The 20,634-nt window shown below is 40.7% G+C and overlaps 1 protein-coding gene and 1 long non-coding RNA gene across 2 annotated transcripts in view; one reads left to right on the forward strand and one right to left on the reverse strand.

The window, feature by feature from the left end:
- Positions 1-20,634, reverse strand: part of LOC115187885 (CUB and sushi domain-containing protein 3-like) — a 1,475,978-nt gene that overhangs the window by 928,524 nt on the left and 526,820 nt on the right.
- On the forward strand, positions 20,112-20,634 carry LOC115187887 (uncharacterized). Its single transcript, XR_003876157.1, has 3 exons — positions 20,112-20,134; positions 20,316-20,465; positions 20,620-20,634. It is a non-coding gene; the product is annotated as an uncharacterized LOC115187887 (long non-coding RNA).

Genomic DNA, 20,634 nt, shown 5'->3' on the forward strand with positions numbered 1-20,634 from the left:
CTCGTACATCAAGCTGCCTCACTACAGAAACAGGAGACAGACTAGTGTCCTGTCCAGGGGGTGTCCTGGTACATCAAGCTGCCTCATGCTAAAAGACTTGTGCTAGGCTACTTATTTAGTACAAACTGGATCGTGTTTCTGACTCAGTGCTTTATTTTTAGCTGTTGTTGTGCAGAGTGGCTCCTATCTGTCTGTCTGCTGAGTGGTGAATATCCAATACATCACTCCTTTTTATTTTGAAACCTGACATTTAATTTCAGTTGTCTGTCCCTAGAAGGAATGTCTCCCTACCTGTCTGTCTGTCTGTCTGAGGCTCAAAGAATAAACTTCTTCAAAGACCAACTGTTCAAGTGTCTCACCCCCAGAATGAAGACTGTGTGTTATAGACCCTTGGTGCCTCTGTAGACTATCCTGTCCTGTCCTGGCCTGCCCTGTCCTGCCCTGTCCTGTCATGCCCTGTCCTGTCCTGCCCTGCCCTGTCCTGCCCTGTTCAGTCCTGTCCTGTAGACTGTCCTGCCCTGTCCTGCCCCGTCTCGCCCCGCCCCACCCCTCCCTGTCCAGCCCTGCCCTGTCCTGTCCTGCCCTGCCCTGCCCTGCCCTGTCCTGCCTTGCCCTACCCTGTCCTGTCCTGCCCTACCCTGTCCTGTCCTGTCCTGCCCTGCCCTGCCCTGCCCTGCCCTGCCCTGCACTGTGTTGCCCTTTTCCTGCCCTGTCCTGTCCTGTCTATCCTGCACTGTGTTGCCCTGTCCTGACCTGTCCTGCCTTGCCCTGCCCTGCCCTGCCTGCCTGGACACAAGGGTTAGTGTTAGGACACATGGGTTAGTGTTAGGACACATGGGTTAGGGTTAGGACACATGGGTTAGTGTTAGGACACATGGGTTAGGGTTAGGACACATGGGTTAGTGTTAGGACACATGGGTTAGGGTTAGGACACATGGGTTAGTGTTAGGACACATGGGTTAGGGTTAGGACATATGGGTTAGTGTTAGGACACATGGGTTAGTGTTAGGACACATGGGTTAGTGTTAGGACACATGGGTTAGGGTTAGGACACATGGGTTAGGGTTAGGACACATGGGTTAGTGTTAGGACACATGGGTTAGGGTTAGGACACATGGGTTAGTGTTAGGACACATGGGTTAGGGTTAGGACACATGGGTTAGTGTTAGGACACATGGGTTAGGGCACATTACAACACAGTATATAGACATAATATGACATTTGTAATGTCTTTATTCTTTTGTAACTTCTGTGAGTGTAATGTTTACTGTTCATTTTTATTGTTTACTTCACTTTTGTTTATTATCTACTTCACTTACTTTGGCAATGTTAACATATGTTTCCCATGCAATACATTTCAATTGAATTTAGAGACAGAGAAATCAGAGGGACACATGGGTTGGGGTTGGGATCTCTCTGCTCTCTCTGATCTCTCTTTGTCTCTCTGATCTCTCTGCTCTCTCTCTCTCTGTCTCTCTCTCTGTCTCTCTGCTCTCTCTCTGTTCTCTCGGTCTCTCTCTCTCAATTCAGTTTCAATTTAAGGGGCTTTATTACCATGGGAAACATATGATAACATTGCCAAAGCAACTGAAGTAGATAATATACAAAACTGAAATAAACAATAAAAATGAACAGTAAACATTACACTCACAGAAGTTCCAAAAGAACAAAGACATTTAAAATGTCTATTTACAGTGTTGTAACGATGTGCAAAAGGGAAAAGTACAAAAAGGGAAAATAAATAAGCATAAATATGGGTTGTATTTATAATGGTGTTTGTTCTTCACTGGTTGCCCTTTTCTAGTGGCAACAGGTCACACATCTTGCTGCTGTGATGTCACACTGTGGTATTTCACCCAGTAGATATGGTAGATATGGGATTTCTCTCTCTCTGTCTCTCTCTTTCTCTCTCGCTATCTTTCTCTGTCTGTCTGTCTGTCTGTCTGTCTGTCTGTCTGTCTGTCTGTCTGTCTGTCTCTCTCTCTCTATCTGTCTCCTCAGATACTGCTTACAACCTGGCTCAGAATGAAATAGCCCAGTAAAGTCTGGAAGGCTGTGGAATAAACAAAACAAAATACAATCGCTACAGAGCACTTTTTTTTGTTTCCAACTGCTTGTGCTTTGGTTTGTTACATCAGAAGAATTTTAAGCAGCTAATCGTAAGCCGTTTAAGACCCCCCTCCTCTCTCTCTCTCTGTCTCTCTCTCTCTCTCTCTCTCTCTCTCTCTCTCTGTCCTCTCTCTCTCTCTCTCTCTCTGTCTCTCTCTCTCTCTCTCTCTCTCTCTCTCTCTCTCTCTCTCTCTCTAGGTTTCAGCAGGGATGGGACTGCTCTCCCTCTCTCTCTCTAGATCTCTCTCTATCTCTCTCTCTCTATCTCTCTCTATCTCTCTATCTATCTCTATCTCTCTCTCTATCTCTCTCTCTCTCTCACTGTCTCTCACTGTCTCTCTCTATCTCTCTCTGTCTCTCTCTCTCTCTGTCTCTCTCTCTCTCTCTGTAGGTTTCAGCAGGGAGTGGGACTGCTCTCTCTCTCTCTCTCTCTCTCTCTCTCTCTCTCTCTCTGTGCTTGGCCTATCTCTCTGTGTTCTGCTAGACATTAGAGACCACTGTAAATCTGAGCAGGAGTGGCGTGGGGATTGTAACCTAATGATCTGAGGCTTCCTACTGATGATATGTTCTCATTGTAGCGAAAGATTTCTACCGGGGAAAATGGATTAATAAAGTATTCTGATAATACATACACACACACACACACACACACACACACACACACACACACTGACTTTGGTCAGTCAAAGTCCAATGCAAAAAAAAAAAAAAAAAAAGCACTTTCCCTCTGTTGTTTGAATCAACATGCTGTTCAGTTTATTTGTCTTGTACAGTTAACATTGTAGTCGGCCTATACAGCGCACTGAGGTACAAACTCAATGTATGTGCATTTCCCAGCACAAGGAGAATGTTGCTTTGTCATATCCCAGAAAACCTTTCCCAGAACAGTATTATGTTTCTGTTGTTTGTGTGTAGTGTAGAACACAGCCCGCAGCGTGCTGTAAAGCTGGCCTTGATAGCCTGTGGGGAGGCCAAGGCCAAGCCAGTCCTTACTCAATATCATCAATGGGATATTTACTCTGCGTTTAGCTGACCCCTAGTGGAGTAGAGCATAGCAATTCCTCAGTGGATAGGAAAGATGTAAACTGCTGACTGGCTTGATGTGAACTGGAAAGATGTAAACTGCTAACTGGCTTGATGTGAACTGGAAAGATGTAAACTGCTGACTGGCTTGATGTGAACTGGAAAGATGTAAACTGCTGACTGGCTTGATGTGAACTGGAAAGATGTAAACTACTAACTGGCTTGATGTAAACTGGAAAGATGTAAACTGCTGACTGGCTTGATGTGAACTGGAAAGATGTAAACTGCTGACTGGCTTGATGTGAACTGGAAAGATGTAAACTACTAACTGGCTTGATGTAAACTGGAAAGATGTAAACTGCTGACTGGCTTGATGTGAACTGGAAAGATGTAAACTGCTGACTGGCTTGATGTGAACTGGAAAGATGTAAACTGCTGACTGGCTTGATGTGAACTGGAAAGATGTAAACTGCTGACTGGCTTGATGTGAACTGGAAAGATGTAAACTACTAACTGGCTTGATGTGAACTGGAAAGATGGGAAAGATTATAATTATAATTTTTGCCCACACTTCAGCTACCCTCAACCTTCAGCTACCCTCAACCGTCAGCTACCCTCAACCTTCAGCTACCCCCAACCTTCAGCTACCCTCAACCTTCAGCTACCCCCAACCTTCAGCTACCCTCAACCTTCAGCTACCCTCAACCTTCAGCTACCCTCAACCTTCAGCTACCCTCATCCTTCAGCTACCCTCAACCTTCAGCTACCCTCAACCTTCAGCTACCCTCAACCTTCAGCTACCCTCAACCTTCAGCTACCCTCAACCTTCAGCTACCCTCAACCTTCCATCTACCCTCAACCTTCAGCTACCCTCAACCTTCAGCTACCCTCAACCTTCAGCTACCCCCAACCTTCAGCTACCCTCAACCTTCAGCTACCCTCAACCTTCAGCTACCCCCAACCTTCAGCTAACCTCATCCTTCAGCTACCCTCAACCTTCAGCTACCCTCAACTGTCAGCTACCCTCAACCTTCAGCTACCCTCAACCTTCAGCTACCCCCAACCTTCAGCTACCCTCAACCTTCAGCTACCCTCAACCTTCAGCTACCCTCAACTGTCAGCTACCCTCAACCTTCAGCTACCCTCAACCTTCAGCTACCCCCAACCTTCAGCTACCCTCAACCTTCAGCTACCCTCAACCTTCAGCTACCCTCAACCTTCAGCTACCCTCAACCTTCAGCTACCCTCAACCTTCCATCTGTCTCTAAAAACTATCCAACTTTGATGAATATGGTCATTGTGTTGTTCAGATACTGATCCTCCTAAAGAAACAAACACAGCGACATCGGGCAGAAGAACCCAACACACTGAACCCTCAACATGATGTTCAACTACTAACATCTTTACTAAATCAATTCCCCCCAAAAAACGAATAATGTTCCAGGTATATAACCTGATAATGCTCCATGGTAATAACCTGATAATGCTCCATGGTAATAACCTCATAATGCTCCATGGTAATAACCTCATAATGCTCCATGGTAATAACCTCATAATGCTCCATGGTAATAACCTAATAATGCTCCATGGTAATAACCTGATAATGCTCCATGGTAATAACCTGATAATGCTCCATGGTAATAACCTCATAATGCTCCATGGTAATAACCTCATAATGCTCCATGGTAATAACCTCATAATGCTCCATGGTAATAACCTGATAATGCTCCATGGTAATAACCTGATAATGCTCCATGGTAATAACCTCATAATGCTCCATGGTAATAACCTCATAATGCTCCATGGTAATAACCTGATAATGCTCCATGATAATAACCTCATAATGCTCCATGGTAATAACCTCATAATGCTCCATGGTAATAACCTCATAATGCTCCATGGTAATAACCTGATAATTCTCCATGGTAATAACCTAATAATGCTCCATGGTAATAACCTCATAATGCTCCATGGTAATAACCTCATAATGCTCCATGGTAATAACCTCATAATGCTCCATGGTAATAACCTGATAATGCTCCATGGTAATAACCTAATCATGCTCCATGGTAATAACCTCATAATGCTCCATGGTAATAACCTCATAATGCTCCATGGTAATAACCTCATAATGCTCCATGGTAATAACCTCATAATGCTCCATGGTAATAACCTCATAATGCTCCATGGTAATAACCTGATAATTCTCCATGGTAATAGCCTAATAATGCTCCATGGTAATAACCTCATAATGCTCCATGGTAATAACCTGATAATGCTCCATGGTAATAACCTGATAATGCTCCATGGTAATAACCTGATAATGCTCCATGGTAATAACCTCATAATGCTCCATGGTAATAACCTAATAATGCTCCATGGTAATAACCTGATAATGCTCCATGGTAATAACCTCATAATGCTCCATTGTAATAACCTGATAATGCTCCATGGTAATAACCTGATAATGCTCCATGGTAATAACCTCATAATGCTCCATGGTAATAACCTCATAATGCTCCATGGTAATAACCTCATAATGCTCCATGGTAATAACCTCATAATGCTCCATGGTAATAACCTCATAATGCTCCATGGTAATAACCTGATAATGCTCCATGGTAATAACCTAATAATGCTCCATGGTAATAACCTCATAATGCTCCATGGTAATAACCTCATAATGCTCCATGGTAATAACCTCATAATGCTCCATGGTAATAACCTGATAATGCTCCATGGTAATAACCTGATAATGCTCCATGGTAATAACCTAATAATGCTCCATGGTAATAACCTGATAATGCTCCATGGTAATAACCTGATAATGCTCCATGGTAATAACCTGATAATGCTCCATGGTAATAACCTAATAATGCTCCATGGTAATAACCTCATAATGATCCATGGTAATAACCTCATAATGCTCCATGGTAATAACCTCATAATGCTCCATGGTAATAACCTGATAATGCTCCATGGTAATAACCTGATAATGCTCCATGGTAATAACCTGATAATGCTCCATGGTAATAACCTAATAATGCTCCATGGTAATAACCTCATAATGCTCCATGGTAATAACCTCATAATGATCCATGGTAATAACCTGATAATGCTCCATGGTAATAACCTGATAATGCTCCATGGTAATAACCTGATAATGCTCCATGGTAATAACCTCATAATGCTCCATGGTAATAACCTCATAATGCTCCACGGTAATAACCTCATAATGCTCCATGGTAATAACATAATAATTCTCCATGGAAATATGACACATGGATGCCAGTGATGTCGTATAGTATAGGCTACAGTAGGTACAAAAGATAAGCTGTTTTTTCCACTGACGGACGGTCCATAGAGTAAAGTAACATTTACACAAAGGATCTGATTTCCCTCTACAGATACAGACAGGGAGAGACAGAGGTCTTTGAAATGGATCAAAACACAACAAGGCCATAATTGAGCATGGAAGATGAAAGTGAAACAATCTCAATTTTGTCAAGAGGGAGACCGAATGTTCCGTCTCTCTCCGGTGAACACTGACTGGCTGAGCATGTGTCCCAGTGCCACTCTATTCCCTGTAGGCCTATAGTGCACTGCTGTTGACCAGTCCAAAAAGTAGTGCACTATGTAGGGAATACGGTGCCATTTGGAACACAGCCTGACTGTAAACATCTAAAATGCTCCCCTTATTTTCTTCAAACCGACCAACGGTCCAATCAGAAGCAATTATGTTCTCTTGAGATGGAATAGATGGAAGAGACCAGGTATTCAGAGGCTTGGTGGTTCTCTCTCTGAGATGGAACAGACCAGGTATTCAGAGGCTTGGTGGTTCTCTCTCTGAGATGGAAGAGACCAGGTATTCAGAGGCTTGGTGGTTCTCTCTCTGAGATGGAAGAGACCAGGTATTCAGAGGCTTGGTGGTTCTCTCTCTGAGATGGAAGATACCAGGTATTCAGAGGCTTGGGGGTTCTCTCTCTGAGATGGAAGATACCAGGTATTCAGAGGCTTGGTGGTTCTCTCTCTGAGATGGAAGAGACCAGGTATTCAGAGGCTTGGTGGTTCTCTCTCTGAGATGGAACAGACCAGGTATTCAGAGGCTTGGTGGTTCTCTCTCTGAGATGGAAGAGACCAGGTATTCAGAGGCTTGGTGGTTCTCTCTCTGAGATGGAAGAGACCAGGTATTCAGAGGCTTGGGGGTTCTCTCTCTGAGATGGAAGAGACCAGGTATTCAGAGGCTTGGTGGTTCTCTATCTGAGATGGAAGAGACCAGGTATTCAGAGGCTTGGTGGTTCTCTCTCTGAGATGGAAGAGACCAGGTATTCAGAGGCTTGGTGGTTCTCTATCTGAGATGGAAGAGACCAGGCATTCAGAGGCTTGGGGGTTCTCTCTCTGAGATGGAAGAGACCAGGCATTCTTTTATTTTTTGTCAAATAAAATTGGGGAGGGGTGGGGGGGGATCAGCTTTAATATTGCGGATAGATTGTTGCCTCCATCAGTTTTTGTCTGCATCATTTCAAATCCCCCATATATATGTTTGGGGTAAATATACACACTACCGTTCAAACGTTTGGGGTCATTTAGAAATGTCCTTGTTTTTGAAAGAAAAGCACATTTTTCATCCATTAAAATAACATCAGATTTATCAGATTTACAGTGTAGACATTGATAATGTTGTAAATGACTATTGTAGCTGGAAACGGCAGATTCTTTATGGAATATCTACATAGGCGTACAGAGGCCCATTATCAGCAACCATCACTCCTGTGTTCCAATGGCACGTTGTGTTAGCTAATCCAAGTTTATCATTTTAAAAGGCTAATTGATCATTAGAAAACACTCTTGCAATTAAGTTAGCACAACTGAAAACTGTTGTGCTAATTAAAGAAGCAATAAAACTGGCCTTCTTTAGACTAGTTGACTATCTGGAGCATCAGCATTTGTGGGTTTGATTACAGGCTCAAAATGTCCAGAAACAAAGACCTTTCTTCAGAAACTCGTCAGTCTATTCTTGTTCTGAGAAATGAAGGCTATTCGATGCGAGAAATTGCCAAGAAACTGAAGATCTCGTACAACGCTGTGTACTAATCCCTTCACAGAACAGCGCAAACTGGCTCTAACCAGAATAGAAAGAGGAGTGGGAGGCCCCGGTGCACAACTGAGCAAGAGGACAAGTACATTAGAGTGTCTAGTTTGAGAAACAGACGCCTGACAAGTCCTCTACTGGCAGCTTCATTAAATATTACCCACAAAACACCAGTCTCAACGTCAACAGCGACTCCGGCCTTCTAGACAAAGTTGCAAAGAAAAAGCCAAGGAGGGCCCCTCGGGCTGGGCCGGAGGGCAGAAGGGCCCCTCGGGCTGGGCTGGGCCGGAGGGCAGGAGGGCCCCTCGGGCTGGGCCGGAGGGCAGGAGGACCACTAGGGCAGCTCTGGTGACTGTTGACTGGCGGGCAGCTCTGGTGACTGTTGACTGGCGGGCAGCTCTGGTGACTGTTGACTGGCGGGCAGCTCTGGTGACTGTTGACTGGCGGGCAGCTCTGGTGACTGTTGACTGGCGGGCAGCTCTGGTGACTGACTGGCGGGCAGCTCTGGCAACTGTTGACTGGCGGGCAGCTCTTGCCCCGTGAAACAGCCCTTGTGCCCCCCCCTAAAAAAATCTTGGGGGTGCCTCTCGGTCTCCCTTACCCGTCGTGTCTCCCAGTCCTCGCCAGCCTTCTTCCGCTGCTTGGTCCTGGTTTGGTGGTGGGGAATTCTGTCACAGAATAAGTCGTACTTGTCGTTGAAAATGTCGTATGGGAGAGAGAAGGACCAAGGCGCAGCGGAAGTGTGGACACTCATTCTTTTAATTGGTAAAAGGCAAAGCATCCACCGGAAAACAAAACAATAAATGATACTCACAACATGGACAGTCTCACAGGCTATGCAAACGCAGTGCAAGAACAACCACCCACAACCCCAAAGACAAACACACACACCTATATAGGACTTCCAATCAAAGGCAACTATACACACCTGCCTTCAATTGGAAGTCCCAATCATCAACCCAACATTTAACAAACACAAACCCCCTGCCCATCCTGACCTAGACTAAGCAATACGCCCTCTGCTGGTCATGGCGTGACAAACACCTGGATAAACTCTCCAAAAATCTACGATGTGTAAAAAACGAGGGGGGGTGAAAAAAGCCAGAAGTTGAACAAATTATAGCTTTCAAATCCAGCAGCTCAGATCTATAACAGGACTTGACAAAGGACAATCCTCTGGCCCTTAGAAATAGAATGACTATTGGTATTTCCTATTCTGTCCCCTTGTTCCATATTTACAATGATCAGTGTTACTTTAATAATCAGCAGGAGAGACGTCTCTATAGCGCAGGTCAACTCTCCGTCCGTGATGGTGCGTTTCCTGTACTGTCCGTATAGACATATAGTCTGTCTATGACTCTAGGACTATCCCATACCCACGACTAGCAAGCCTTTTTTCCCTCAATGACAGAAACGTCTCTACTATAGCAGCACATCATCAGCTTCCAGAGAGATCTCATGGTTTAACAATATGGAGACTGTCTGCTGGAACACATCCGCTGGTCCCGTGGGTGGGTGATGGTGTAATATACATGAAGATACTGTACTCTACCTCAACTTTTATCATGACGTCTCCTTATATAATGATATAACTCTTATCATAACACCAGTCCCATAATGTCTCCTTATATAATGGTATTTCTGACCAGAGGGTAGCGGTAATAGATTGTAGATGCAGACATTCTGACCTAAGGCTCTCTTCTTAAAGATTTAGTCTTCTCCTGACGGTGATACGACACTCGGCGAGCAGAGGACAGACGCTTTGATCTGCTCGAGACACTTGTTCTAGGCTGTCTCCCAAATGGAACCCTTGTTCCCTCCTATTGCATAACTCTGGTCAGAAGTAGGGCACTATAATGGAAGGAGTAGGGCAGTTCAGACGCAGTGTGAAATCCCAGCTGTATATTTAACTAGGAACAATAAAAATAAAGATACGTTGTAAGAAGGCGTTACTATTCATTAGACAAGGACAAGGTCTTCATTAGACAAGGTCTTCCCTGTGGCTCAGTTGGTAGAGCATGGTGTGTGCAACGCCAGGGTTGTGGGTTCGATTCCCACGGGGGGCCAATACAAAAACAATGCATGAAATGAAATGTATGCATTCACTACTGTAAGTCGCTCTGGATGAGAGCGTCTGCTAAATGACAAAAATGTAAAGGAGAAATCCTCTTGTCCCACAAGATTGGTAGCAGGACATCAACACTAGATGGCGCTGGAGTATTTCACTGGATGAAAATGAACCAGGATCAACAAGTTAAATAACCAGTGACAGTCTGACCTATGATATAAAACTTAGGATCAATGCCAACTGAATGTAGAATGATGAAACCCATTAAAAATAAGAATGAACTGAATTAAAACATCCCAGAATTCTTCCATTTGCACAAAAAAAGCTTTTTTCAATAAACAAAAAAAAATTATGCACAGATTTGTTTACATCCCTGTTAGTGAGTATTTCTCCTTTGCCAAGATAATCCATCCACCTGACAGGTGTGGCATATCAATAAGTTGATTAAACAGCATGATCATTACACAGGTGCACCTTGTGCTGGGGACAATAAAAGGCCACTCTATGAAAATGTGCACACAACACAATGCCACAGATGTCTCAAGTTTTGAGGGAGCGTGCAATTGGCATGCTGACTGTAGGAATGTCCGAGCTGTTCCCAGAGAATTTAATGTTAATTTCTCTACCATAAGCCGCCTCCAACATCATTTTAGAAAATTTGGCAGTACGTCCAACCGGCCACACAACCGCAGATCACGTGTAACCACGGCAACCCAGGACCTCCACATCCGCCTTCTTCACACTGCGGGATCGTCTGAGACCAGCCACCCTTGACAGCTGATGAAACTGTGGAGTATTTCTGTCTGTAATAAAACCCTTTTGTGGGGAAAAACTCATTCTGATTGGCTGGGCCTGACTCCCCCGTGGGTGGGCCTATGCCCTCCTAGGTCCACCCATGACTGTGCCCCTGCCCACACATGTGAAATCCATAGATTAGGACCTAATGAATTTATTTAAATTGACTGATTTCCTTTATATGAACTGTAACTCAGTAAAATCGTTGAAATTGTTGCATGTTGCGTTTTTGTATTTTTTTTGTTCAGGTATACATGACATTTACATTCCACTGGATGAGTCAACATTACAACACTTCTTCTGCCAACGTTCTTCTCCTTGATTTGTGATCCCACTCTGGATAGGACCTGACCCCGGTGTTATTTTGAACCGAACGTCCGGCCGATCAGTCATGGACCAGGTTTCAGCTGAGCGGTGATGAATGACGACTGAGCCAATTCATTCCAAACGAACCAGTTATAACAGTCATATGAGTCGTTATAACAGCTTTAACAAACAGCTATTGGTGTGCATAAACATGCCATTGCTAATCCATGTTGTTGTGACCCGGGTCTTACATTCAGCTGTCCCAGTGTTTCAGCCCCTGCTATTACCATCTCTCTGTCTGTGTTCAAAATGGCACCCTATTCCCTACGGGCTCTGGTCAAAAGTAGTGCACTATATAGGGAATAGGGTGCCGTTTGAGAGGCAGGCCATGTCTATGTGTGTTTACGTGACTGTCAAGGTAACACTACCCAGGTCCCTGTCTCGAGGCCAGCCAGCACCTCGCAAACAGACCCCTCTCCTGTAACTGTCCCAGCACCTGGCCCCAGACTCCTCTCCTTTAACTGTCCCAGTACCTGGCCACAGACTCCTCTCCTGTAACTGTCCCAGTACCTGGCCACAGACTCCTCTCCTGTAACTGTCCCAGCACCTGGCCACAGACTCCTCTCCTGTAACTGTCCCAGCACCTGGCCACAGACTCCTCTCCTGTAACTGTCCCAGTACCTGGCCACAGACTCCTCTCCTGTAACTGTCCCAGTACCTGCCCACAGACTCCTCTCCTGTAACTGTCCCAGTACCTGGCCACAGACTCCTCTCCTGTAACTGTCCCAAATCATCTCTCTTTATCCTTGATGTAAACATACAGGAGCATGGGTCGTGTAAGACAGACAGGAGGAGGAGGTGAGGGGGAGAGAGAAAGAGAGAGAGAGAAGGGCAGTCACATGCGAGGGTCCTGGTGTGTTGCTAAAGAGTGGGGTCTATATTAACCAGGAATGTACACAGAGCCAGAGACCTCATGGAAAGAGACCATAACAACAAACACAGAACAGTTTCTCTACAAACAACCCCTCCTTCACTTATAGAGAACCCCCAGCAGGAGAAAGAGAGAGAGAGAGAGAGAGGCAGGCAGACAGAGAGGGAGAGAGAGGAGGAGAGGGAGGGAGTGAGAGAGAGAGGAGAGAGAGAGAGAGAGAGGGAGAGAGACAGGCAGACAGAGAGAGGGAGAGAGAGAGAGAGAGAGAGGGGGAGAGAGAGAGGGAGAGGGAGGGGAGAGTGAGAGTGAGTGAGAGATGGAGAGGGAGAGAGAGAGAGAGGGGAGTAAGAGTGAGTGAGAGAGAGAGGGAGAGGGAGAGAGAGAGAGGGGGGGAGTGAGAGTGAGAGGGAGAGATGTCTGGGTGAATGTTGCTGATAGCAGAGCTGAGTGAAGGACACCTACCTCAGATGCATTAGAAGACTGAGACAAGGTAAGGAAGGAAGGAAGGTGTGTCGTACTGAGATGTAGAGGTTGACCTGCTGAATGTAGCTGACTGTAACATGGATGCTGATCAACAGCAGTTTGTTTTACCCATAAATCAGCTGCAGTAACAACCAGTGTTATTCTCACATTCTGTTGGCTGTGAATGCTGAATGATCAACGAACTTCTGATCAATCAGCTGACTAGCTGCTGATTGACCAATCAGCCGACTACCACCTGCTTTCAATGTCTTAGGTTAGGAGCAACAATAACACGTTGATATCAAATGTACTAATCTACGCTTGAATGGTGTACTGTACTGTAACTGTTATATCAAGCTAATGATTCTCATTTAAAACAGATAGTTCATTTATTGATTTGCGGAGCACTTGTTGACCTAGATTCTGCTATAGGTCAGGCCCCTTGATACTTGTTTTGCCCGTGTGGAAAAGTCATATAAAATGAAGAGAAATATTATGTAGCTTTTCTGTTTCTGCCTCCATAATATATACCATAATATATACCATAAGATATACCATAATATACACCATAATATATTCCATAATTATACCATAAATATACCATAATATACCATAATATACCATAATATACCATATATACCATATATATACCATAATATATTCCATAATATATACCAAATAATTACCAAATATATACCATAATATATACCATAATATATACCATAATATACACCATAATATATTCCATAATATATACCATAATATATACCATATATATACCATAATATATTCCATAATATATACCATAATACACCATAAATATACCATATAATACCAAAATATATACCATAATATACCATAATATATTCCATAATATACCAAATATATACCAAATATACCATAATATATACCATATATATACACCACCATAATATATACCATAATATATACCATAATATATACCATAATATACCTAATATATCCTAATATACCATAAATATACCAATATATACCATAATATATAATATATACCATAATATACACCATAATATTACTCCATAATATATACCATAATATATACCATAATATATACCATAATATATTCCATAATAATACCATAATATATACCATAATAATACCATAATATACACCATAATATATACCATAATAATACCATATATACAGTGCATTCTGAAAGTATTCAGACCCCTTGACTTTTTCCACATGTTGCTACGTTACAGCCTTATTCTAAAATGGATTTAAAAAAAAATTAAATCCTCATACATCTATACACAATACTCCATAATGACACAATACTCCTGTCACGACTTCTGCCGAAGTCGATGTGCCCCCTCCTTGTTCAGGTGATGCTCGGCGGTCGACGTCACCGGTCTTCTAGCCCGTCGTTGATCCGTTTTTCATTTTCCATTTGTTTTGTCTTGTCTTCCTACCACACCTGGTTCCAATCCCATTCATTACATGTTGTGTATTTAACCCTCTGTTTCCCCCTCATGTCCTTGGCGGTGATTGTTTGTGTTATGTGCTCGTGTTTTGTATCGGTGTGCGACGGGCTATTTTACTCATGTTTATTTATTTATGTACGTTGTTTTTTTTTGAGTTTGTTTTATCTTTATTAAACTACTCCATTTACCCCAAGTTGGTTTCTCCTGCGCCTGACTTCCCTGCCACCTACACACACGAATATGACAACTCCATAATGACACAATACTCCACAATGACAAAGCGAAAACAGGTTTCTAGGAAAATTTGCAAATGTATTAAAAGTTAAAACCAGAAATACCTTATTTACATTCATATTCAGACCCTTTGCTATGAGACTCGAAATTGAGCTCAGGTGCATCCTGTTTCCATTGATCATCCTTGAGATGTTTCTACAACTTTATTGGAGTCCACCTGTGGTAAATTCAATTGATTGGACATGATTTTGAAAGGCACACACCTGTCTATATAAAGGTCCCACAGTTGACAGTGCATGTCAGAGCAAAAACCAAGCCATGAGGTCAAAGGAATTGTCCATAGAGCTCAGAGGCAGAATTGTGTCTAGGCACAGATCTGGGGAAGGGTAACAAAACATATCAAAACAAATCATATCAGCATTGAAGGTCCCAACCAACAAAATGAATAAATAAGTTTGGAACCAGCAAGACTCTTCCTAGAGCTGGCCGCCCGGCCAAACTGAGCAATTGGAGGAAATGGGCCTTGGTCAACTAGGTGACCAAGAACCCGATGGTCACTCTGACAGAGCTCCAGAGTTCCTCTGTGAAGATGTGAGAACCATCCAGAAGGACAACCATCTCTTCAGCACTTTACCAATCAGGCCTTTATGTTAGTGTCCAGATGGAAGCCACTCCTCAGTAAAAGGCACATGACAGCCATCTTGGAGTTTTCCAAAAGACACCTAAAGGGCTGTCAGACCATGAGAAACAGGATTCTGTGGTCTGATGAAACTGGTCTCTTTGTCCTGAATGCCAAGCGTCACGTCTGGAGGAAACCTACCACCATCTCTACGATGAAGCATGGTGGTGGCAGCATCATGCTGTGGGGATGTTTTTCAGCGGCAGGGACTGAGAGACTAGTCAGGTTGAGGGAAAGATGAACAGATCAAAATACACAAAGATCCTTGATGAAAACTTGCACCAGAGTACTCAGGACCTCAGACTGGGGCGAAGGTTCACCTTCCAACAGGACAATGACCCTAAGCACACAGCCAAGACAACGCAGGAGTGGCATTGGGACAAGTCTCTGAATATTCTTGAGTGGGTCAGCCAGAGCCCGGACTTGAACCCAATCTAACATCTCTGGAGAAACCTGAAAATAGCTGTGCAGCAACGCTCCCCATCCAACCTGACAGAGCTTGAGAGGATCTGCAGAGAAGAATGGGAGAAACTCACCAAATACAGGTGTGCCAAGCTTGTAGCGTCACACCCAAGAAGACTCAAGGCTGTAATCGCTGCCAAAGGTGCTGCAACAATGTACTGAGTAAAGGGTCTGAATACTTATGTAAATATGATATTTCAGTTTTTACATTTGCAACCATTTCTAAAAAACAGTTTTCTCTTTGTATTATGGGGTATTGTGATGTCATTATGGGGTATTGTGATGTCATTATGGGGTATTGTGATGTCATTATGGGGTATTGTGATGTCATTATGGGGTATTGTGATGTCATTATGGGGTATTGTGATGTCATTATGGGGTATTGTATGTAGATTGATGAGGGGGAAAAAACGATTTACTAAATTTTAGAATAAGGCTGTAACGTAACAAAATGTGAAAAAAGTGAAGGGGTCTGAATACTTTCCGTAGGCACTGTTAACCACATTATAAACTCTGCAGTTCCTGAATGCGGATAAGCTTTTAGCTGTGGTATATCAGACTGTATACCACGGGTATGACAAAACATGTGGTTTTACTGCTCTAATCACATGGATAACTAGTTTATAAAGCAACTAAGGCACACTCAGGGACTATGAAGGACTACAGACATATGACTACAGACTATCCTACAAGACTATGACTACAGAGATTATTAACTATGTAGACCTATACCTACAGACTATATAACTATAGATTATACCTACAGACTATATAACTATAGACTATATAACTATATAACTATATCACTATAGACTATATAACTATAGACTATATCACTATAGACTATACCTACAGACTATTACTACAGACTATATCACTATAGACTATATCACTATAGACTATACCTACAGACTATTACTACAGACTATATAACTATAGACTATATAACTACAGACTATACCTACAGACTATATAACTATAGACTATATAACTATAGACTATACCTACAGACTATTACTACAGACTATATAACTATAGACTATATAACTATAGACTATATAACTACAGACTATATAGCTATAGACTATACCTACAGACTATATAACTATAGACTATACCTACAGACTATATACCTACAGACTATATACCTACAGACTATATAACTATAGACTATATAACTATAGACTATATAACTACAGACTATATAACTATAGACTATATAACTATAGACTATAACTATAGACTATATAACTATATATCTATACCTACAGACTATATAACTATAGACTATATACCTACAGACTATATAACTATATAACTATAGACTATATAACTATATATCTATAACTACAGACTATAACTATAGACTATATACCTACAGACTATATAACTATAGACTATATAACTATAGACTATAGACTATACCTATAGACTATATAACTATATAACTATAGACTATATAACTATAGACTATATAACTATAGACTATACCTACAGACTATATAACTATAGACTATACCTACAGACTATATAACTATAGACTATATACCTACAGACTATATAACTATAGACTATATAACTATAGACTATATAACTATATATCTATACCTACAGACTATATAACTATAGACTATATACCTACAGACTATATAACTATAGACTATATAACTATAGACTATATAACTACAGACTATATAACTATAGACTATATAACTATAGACTATAACTATAGACTATATAACTATATAACTATAGACTATAACTATAGACTATATAACTATATAACTATACCTACAGACTATATAACTATAGACTATATACCTACAGACTATACCTACAGACTATAACTATAGACTATATAACTACAGACTATATAACTATAGACTATATAACTATAGACTATATAACTATATATCTATACCTACAGACTATATAACTATAGACTATATAACTATAGACTATATAACTACAGACTATATAACTATAGACTATGCCTACAGACTATATAACTATAGACTATATAACTATAGACTATATACCTACAGACTATACCTACAGACTATATAACTACAGACTATATAACTATAGACTATATAACTATAGACTATAACTATAGACTATATACCTATAGACTATATAACTATAGACTATATAACTACAGACTATATAACTATAGACTATATAACTATAGACTATACCTACAGACTATATAACTATAGACTATATAACTATAGACTATATAACTATAGACTATACCTACAGACTATATAACTACAGACTATATAACTATAGACTATATAACTATAGACTATAACTATAGACTATATACCTACAGACTATATAACTACAGACTATATAACTATAGACTATAACTATAGACTATATACCTACAGACTATATAACTATAGACTATATAACTATAGACTATATACCTATAGACTATATACCTATAGACTATATAACTATAGACTATATAACTATAGACTATATAACTACAGACTATATAACTATAGACTATGCCTACAGACTATATAACTATAGACTATATAACTATAGACTATATACCTACAGACTATACCTACAGACTATATAACTATAGACTATATAACTATAGACTATATACCTACAGACTATATAACTATAGACTATATAACTATAGACTATAACTATAGACTATATAACTATAGACTATATAACTATAGACTATATAACTATAGACTATATAACTACAGACTATATAACTACAGACTATAACTATAGACTATATAACTATATATCTATACCTACAGACTATACCTACAGACTATATAACTATAGACTATATAACTATAGACTATAACTATAGACTATATAACTATAGACTATATAACTATAGACTATATAACTATAGACTATATAACTACAGACTATATAACTATAGACTATATAACTATAGACTATATAACTATAGACTATACCTACAGACTATATAACTACAGACTATATAACTATAGACTATATAACTATAGACTATATAACTATATAACTATAGACTATATAACTATAGACTATATAACTATAGACTATATAACTATAGACTATACCTACAGACTATATACCTATAGACTATATAACTATAGACTATATAACTATATAACTATAGACTATATAACTATATAACTATAGACTATATAACTATATAACTATAGACTATATAACTATAGACTATATAACTATAGACTATATAACTATAGACTATATAACTATATAACTATAGACTATATAACTATATAACTATAGACTATATAACTATATAACTATAGACTATATAACTATAGACTATATAACTATAGACTATAACTATAGACTATATAACTATAGACTATAACTATAGACTATATAACTATAGACTATATAACTATAGACTATATAACTATAGACTATACCTACAGACTATATACCTACAGACTATATAACTATAGACTATACCTACAGACTATTATTACAGACTATATAACTATAGACTATATAACTATAGACTATATAACTACAGACATATAACTATAGACTATAACTATAGACTATATAACTACAGACTATAACTGTAGACTATTACCTATAGCCTATAACTATAGACTATATAACTACAGACTATATAACTATAGACTATATAACTAATAACTATAGACTATATAACTACAGACTATATACCTATAGCCTATAACTATAGACTATATAACTAAAGAGTCTGACTGCAGTAATATCCCATGGCGTTATTGTTGGACAGTCTTGATCCATGAGACTAAATCGGGATGGTGTCTGACTCCAGGGTAATCAGACGATCCTAACCGAGTGTTGATAACAGCTCTAGTGAATGTGATGTGTCCCAATGCTGCTACATTGAAGGACGTGGTGCTTTGGCCTACTTCTAGACCCCCAGCTGGCTTACGACAGGACTGCTATAATATGTGAATGTTGATCACAAGCCTCATGCTATCTGCACTGGAGTTCTTCGTGCAGAAAACAGCATGCTACAGATGATGGAGTCACAGTTGGAGGTGGGAAACCCCCTAAGCCTTGGATTCTGCAGGAAACGTGTGTGTGTGTGACGGAGAAAACATTCAAATGTTAGCGAAAAATAGTTGACCAAGGCTTTCTATTCATTCATGTCACCCGGCTTGTCCAAACTATACACTCACCTCTACAGAGAAACCCCTCCCTAAAAAAATATAAAAATAAAACCGAAATTGAATCCATTTCCTCCCAAATCAAACCATATCCTTTCTTTCCAGAATGGATCGATCAAAGCCACACGGGGATGTGTTCCACTACAGGAACCAGGAACAGTCCTCCTACCTCCTGCTGCAGCTGAACCGCCTGAGACAGGACAGGATCCTTACCGACGTGCTCCTCTGTTCAGATAACACAGAGATCCCCTGCCATCGCAACATCCTGGTCTCTAGCAGTCCTTACTTCAAAGCATGTTCTGTCACCACTTCAGAGAGAGAACCAGGAGAAGGTGGATCTAAAGGTAAGGCTTGTTTAACTTTTTTTTGTTGCCTTTTTTAAAATTAAAATAATGCTTGTTTTAGTGTCCTGCCTCACTCTACAGAAAGGTTTACTTTTATGTAAAGTGCCGTGGGTTTCTGCCTGTCAATGAAAAGCGCTGTACAAAAATAAAATAATCTTTCTAATTATTATTATTATTGAAGGGGATCACCTCCAGCATCCTGAGTGACATCGTGGACTACGTCTACACAGGGGTCATCACCATCACCGTGGAGACAGTGCTGCCTCTTATGCAGGCTTCCTCCATGCTCCAGTACACCAGGCTGTTTGAGGCCTGCTCCTCTTTCCTGCAGGTGACCACAGATGAATTAACTTCCTGCTTAAACTCTCTGTGGGCACTTTCACATTGATGTTGAAACTTTAATAGGAGTAATATGTGTTGTTTTGTCCCCCTGGTGAATATATTTACTTTTTTCTTCTTTTTTTTTTACATTTCATATATTTCAGGAGCAGCTGAGCCCA

This window comes from Salmo trutta, unplaced genomic scaffold (assembly GCF_901001165.1).
Source record: "Salmo trutta unplaced genomic scaffold, fSalTru1.1, whole genome shotgun sequence".
NCBI lineage: Eukaryota > Metazoa > Chordata > Actinopteri > Salmoniformes > Salmonidae > Salmo > Salmo trutta.